Source organism: Carcharodon carcharias, chromosome 5 (assembly GCF_017639515.1).
Source record: "Carcharodon carcharias isolate sCarCar2 chromosome 5, sCarCar2.pri, whole genome shotgun sequence".
In the NCBI taxonomy this organism is placed as follows: Eukaryota; Metazoa; Chordata; class Chondrichthyes; order Lamniformes; family Lamnidae; genus Carcharodon; species Carcharodon carcharias.
Window position 1 is genome coordinate 6,383,413 of NC_054471.1, and position 6,000 is coordinate 6,389,412.

The window sequence follows — 6,000 nt, forward strand, 5'->3', positions numbered from 1 at the left end:
ATTGGGTCACCTTGTTGAAAGCAATTTCCTGAGGAGTTCCCCAAAACCAGCGGTGGTACTTCTTTAGTAGGGCGTGTAAGGGGGTCAGCACAGTGGATAGATTTGGCAAGAACAATCCATAATAATTGACTATTCCTAGATACGATTTAAGTTCAGACACGTTCATAGGGAAAGGCACTTCTCTTATGGCCCTGACTTTCTCCTCGACAGGGTGTTGCCCTTGAGCATTGATCCTGTGCCCCAGGTAAGTCACCCCCTTGGCTTGAAAAGTGCACTTTTCTTTCTTGAGACAAACTCCAGCCTCCTGAAATCTTTTTAGCACCTCTTCTAAATTTGCCAGATGTTCGGCCTTAGTTATGAGTACATCACTGAGGTATATCACAACCTGTGGCCACCCTTGTAGTAGGCTCTCCATTGTGCGTTGGAATATCGCGCAGGCCAATGAGACACCAAAAAGGCAGGCGCGTATACTGAAAAAGCCCTTTGTGGTTGTTTATCGTGACATATCCTCATGAACCATCATCAAGCTGTTGATAAGTGTGACTCATGTCCAGTTTGGTGTATGACTGGTTTCCAGCCAGTTTTGCATAGAGATCTTCGATTCCTGGAAAAGGATATTTGTCCCGCTTTGCAGCCTGATTGACGGTTTGTTTGTAATCACCGCAAATGCAGATAGTTTTGGTTCCCCTCACCTTTACTTCTTCTCCGGCATATGTTTGAGAGGGGCACCTAGCCCTGCATTGTCTCCTCAGGTGTCCCTTTTTACCACAATAATGGTGCTCAGCTTCCTTAAATCGACAAGATTCAAGAGTGTAGTTACCCCCACATCGATAACATTGGACCTTAGGAATCACTGCCAGACTGCCTCGGCTGTATCTTTTAGTTCTATAACTTACTGGAACAGCTTCCCTTTTTGCAGTAGCTTCAGCTTCACCATAGCTGGCTGCTGGTTCCCACCCTAACTGGTGCACAGCGCCATTTTACATGCCCTGCAGTTCCAATGCATCAGTCTCAAAGCTTTCCATAGCGAGCGCAGTCTCCATGGTTTGTTTGAAATCGATATCAACTTCCACTAACAACCGACCTTGTATGGAATTGTTACTCACGCCACAGGCTAATCATTCCTGCAGCACATCACTTCAGGTCGTATCAAAATTGTAATGCTCTGATAATTGTTTGAGCTTCACAATGTCGCAATGTGATCGATTCCCCCAGGGCTCTCACTCACAAATTATACTTAAAACATCGCATTAGGACTGAAGGCTTCGGTTGGAAATGAACCTTAAGTAAGTCCAATAACTCCATTAATGATTTGGAGCCATGTGCACTTGGAGCAGTAAGGCTGCGGTTCAGACTATAAGCCTGGCTTCCACAAATGCCTTAGGTTTCCCCTCGTCCCTTATTTCATTCACCTAAAAGTAGAATCCAAGGCGCTTGATGACTCCTCTGCAGAGATGTCGAATGGGTCTATCCGGCCGGAAAGAGACATCTTGGTGAGTAATATAAATTCCTATTCACAGTCATCGATTAAACGCAATACTCACAAATGCAGGCGGGAGTCAGTGCCAGGATAGTTTTTCCTCGTCATCAAATGTAGAAACACGCTCTGGGAAGCTTCTTAGTTGAACAAAACCAACTTTATTTACACGAGAGCTTCTGTGGCTGCTATATATAGCCAGCCCCTCATACAACCATCTCCAAGGAAACTCCTCCCCTCGAATTTATTCACCCCACGCAAGCTACACATTTGGCTGAACAAATCACGTGACCCACATGCAGTTGAACTGATCTTAAAGTGACAGCCATCACAGAGTTGTCCTGTTTCCTTTTCAACTGTGCCTTTGCTAAATTGCCTCCAGGAACCAGAGAGAGGACTTTTTTTTACCTGCAAGCACAGTTGATGCTCTTCAGCTGCGACCTCACACACCAGGCCTGGAACATCAAAACTTACACACAGAGACCAGGGTTGCAGTTGGCTTTTTAAACACCTTTTCTTGTGTATTCCTGGAATGGAAAAACAAACATGGCTTTCATCCAGAAACTGCTGTCTTTCAACTGAGATCATGTTCACAGTCTGGGATATAACTCACAGGAGATGGTTTCTGCTAAAATGGTAATCAGCCTTCATTGTCTCTGCAAACACAGGAGATTACAGTTCAGTTTTGCGTTGCATCTCTTCCTTTGATGTGTATCTGTCTGACGTAGGCCTTGACACATTTTTAAGGTGTGACTAGGTCAAGTGTAATTCACATAGGAATTTCACAGCAAGTGGTTACTTTACAGTCTCAGCCAGCTTCTGCTTGTCTGTCCTTTTTAAAAACAAAACACATGTCTAACTTAAAAGCTTAATATGTCTGTAAGAAATTTGGTGCAATGATCTGTGGTCATGACAGTTACTGATGTTTGAAAGCTGTGCGTTAGTCACTGATGTTTGAAAGCTGTGCGTTAGTCACTGATGTTTGAAAGCTGTGCGTTAGTCACTGATGTTTGAAAGCTGTGCGTTAGTCACTGATGTTTGAAAGCTGTGCGTTAGTCACTGATGTTTGAAAGCTGTGCGTTAGTCACTGATGTTTGAAAGCTGTGCGTTAGTCACTGATGTTTGAAAGCTGTGCATTAGTCACTGATGTTTGAAAGCTGTGCGTTAGTCACTGATGTTTGAAAGCTGTGCGTTAGTCACTGATGTTTGAAAGCTGTGCGTTAGTCACTGATGTTTGAAAGCTGTGCGTTAGTCACTGATGTTTGAAAGCTGTGCGTTAGTCACTGATGTTTGAAAGCTGTGCGTTAGTCACTGATGTTTGAAAGCTGTGCGTTAGTCACTGATGTTTGAAAGCTGTGCGTTAGTCACTGATGTTTGAAAGCTGTGCGTTAGTCACTGATGTTTGAAAGCTGTGCGTTAGTCACTGATGTTTGAAAGCTGTGCGTTAGTCACTGATGTTTGAAAGCTGTGCGTTAGTCACTGATGTTTGAAAGCTGTGTGTTAGTCACTGACGTTTGAAAGCTGTGTGTTAGTCACTGATGTTTGAAAGCTGTGTTAGTCACTGATGTTTGAAAGCTGTATGTTAGTCACTGATGTTTTAATGCTGCGTCTTGAAGACTGCCAATGTATGTTAAAAACCAACTTTTCACTTTTCAGACTGACAGTCAAAGGAGATCCTCAGAGCACCATCAGGAGACAAACCCCAAGGATAGTTACTATGAGTGCCCCCTGTACAGGACCTCACGTCGAGCTGGGTCCCTCTTGTCCACTGGTCACTCCACCAACTTTGTAATCGCCATCAATCTGCCCACTGTTTTGCCTGCCAATCACTGGGTGACCCGTGGGGTGGCATTGCTTTGCCAGCTGGATGACTGACAGCTGCTTCTCTTCCTCGGATTTAGCTTTCCCCCTGTAGTTCAGAAATTCAAAATCCAAACTTAACTTCCATTTTCCATATCCCTGGAATCTCATTTGACCCTTCCATCCAGTCCTAAATTCCCAGTCTCCATCTTTTCCATGGAATTCCAATAATCCACTCCCATTTGATCAATCCCAATCCACAATGGAATTCCAATATTCCATTCCCATTTGATCAATCCCAATCCACACTGGAATTCCAATATTCCATTCCCATTTGATCAATCCCAATCCACACTGGAATTCCAATATTCCATTCCCATTTGATCAATCTCAATCCACACTGGAATTCCAATAATCCACTCCCATTTGATCAATCTCAATCCACACTGGAATTCCAATATTCCATTCCCATTTGATCAATCCCAATCCACACTGGAATTCCAATATTCCATTCCCATTTGATCAATCCCAATCCACACTGGAATTCCAATATTCCATTCCCATTTGATCAATCCCAATCCACACTGGAATTCCAATATTCCATTCCCATTTGATCAATCCCAATCCACACTGGAATTCCAATAATCCACTCCCATTTGATCAATCCCAATCCACACTGGAATTCCAATATTCCATTCCCATTTGATCAATCCCAATCCACACTGGAATTCCAATAATCCACTCTCATTTGATCAATCCCAATCCATACTGGAATTCCAATAATCCACTCCCATTTGATCAATCCCAATCCACACTGGAATTCCAATAATCTATTCCCATTTGATCAATCCCAATCCACACTGGAATTCCAATAATCCATTTGCATTGAATCTCATTTCATCAATCTCATTCCTATCCCAGAATTCCAATATTCCATTCCCATTCACTCCCACTCCTGTGACTGGACAGGACCAGGTATTTTCTGGCCACAAGTCCTGGCACTGTACAGTAGCTGGTGGGGAAGCAGAGCTGGGATCAGTGTCTGTAACATACTCCCAGAGGGATTTGCCTGTCTGGGGTCACCTTCTTGGGCAGGTGCTGTGTGTCCTGCTCCCCTCACAGGTTTTCCACAACTACCGTATCTGGGGAGTTTTTTTTTGGGATGGTTTAGTGGATGTATTTCTGATGCTTGGGCAGCAGTTTAATTGATTAAAAAGTATGGTTGTAATTTCTCAGCTTCTCCTGTCTTTATTTCTAATAATTTACTCTCTACCCCTTATTTCCATCTATATTCCCATCCAAAGCTGTCAGCAAAATTGGGATGCACAGATGTCTTGGAGGGTTGTAGGGCTGGAGAAGATTACAGAGATAGGGAAGGGTTGAGGCCATGGAGGGATTGGAAATCAAAGCTGAGGTCTCTCAATTGATGGAGAAGGAAACAGGGGTGAACCCGCAGGCAGAGGTCAGAATTTCACACAAACGGCAGGACACTTCTCTCCACCATTAGGAAGTGTTCAATCTATCAGATTATACAAAGCACTTCATACAACATTTATACTCTAACTGCTCACGCTCAATCCAATCTTCTCACAAGAAGAAAATCAGAAAGTACTGGCAAAACTCAGAGTTATTTCAATAGAATAGTGTAAACAAAAACTAGCAGCAAAACAAGGAGCTTCAAGCACAATAATCATTGAAATGGCTACTGGCCCTTTGTCTCGGGGAAGAAGTTATGCAACTTAAGGTATGAAGCTACATAAAGTTCTAGAGTGACTGCATTCAGTCTGTGCACTGCCTTTCAGGAAGGCTTTATTGGCCTTGGATTGGGGTGCAGTGTGGATTCACTAGAATTAGACCAGGTTTTAAAAAGGGAAAGTTATGAGGACAGGTTGCATCAGACTAGGCTTATATTCCATTGAGAAACTTGTTCCTCTTGTGAACAGTCTGCAGCAAAGTCATCTTAAAATTCAAGCCAGGCCACTCAGAGGTGATGTCAAGAAGCACTTCTTCACACAATGAGCAGTGGAAATCCCTAACTGCCTTGCTCCAAAAATGTTATTGATTCTGAGAATCAGTTAGAGCTTTAGACTAAGAGGTTTTGTTTGGCAAAGGTATCAGGGGTTATGGAGTTAAGATACCCATTGGCCATGATCTAACTGAATGGTGGAACAGGCTCCAGAAGCTGAACGGCCTCCTCCTGTTCCTCTGGGCCCTCCTGTGTCCCTGCGAACAAGCTTTTCTTTTCAGCACCATTCTCTTGTAGCTTAGCTTTCTCCCGGGACATGAAGAAGCAGTCAGTGATGGTGCCCAGCTTCACTTCAACAAGCTCCTAGTTGGGACTATTGTGGTGTATCTGCTGGAACCTCTCCACCTTAAGAAAGAACAGGAGACCACTCTCCAAGAGCAGCTGGATCACCGGTGTCTCCTCAAGCCTTGGATATTTGCAGTGAGCAGGATGATAACTGACTGCAGGAGAACGTAGACAGATTGGTGAAATGAGCAGACAGGGTGGCAGATTCAGTTTAATGCAGGTAAGTGTGAAGTAATAACCCAATTTTAAATCTGACATTGATTGATTTTTGTTAACCAAAGGATATGGGGAGAAAGCGGGTATGATGGAGTTAGATAGCAGATCAGCTCCGATCTCCATGAATGGGGTTAAACGGCCCACTCCTGTTCCTGTGAGCTATTCTGAGGGGTTTGCAAGTGCAGAGGAACCTGGG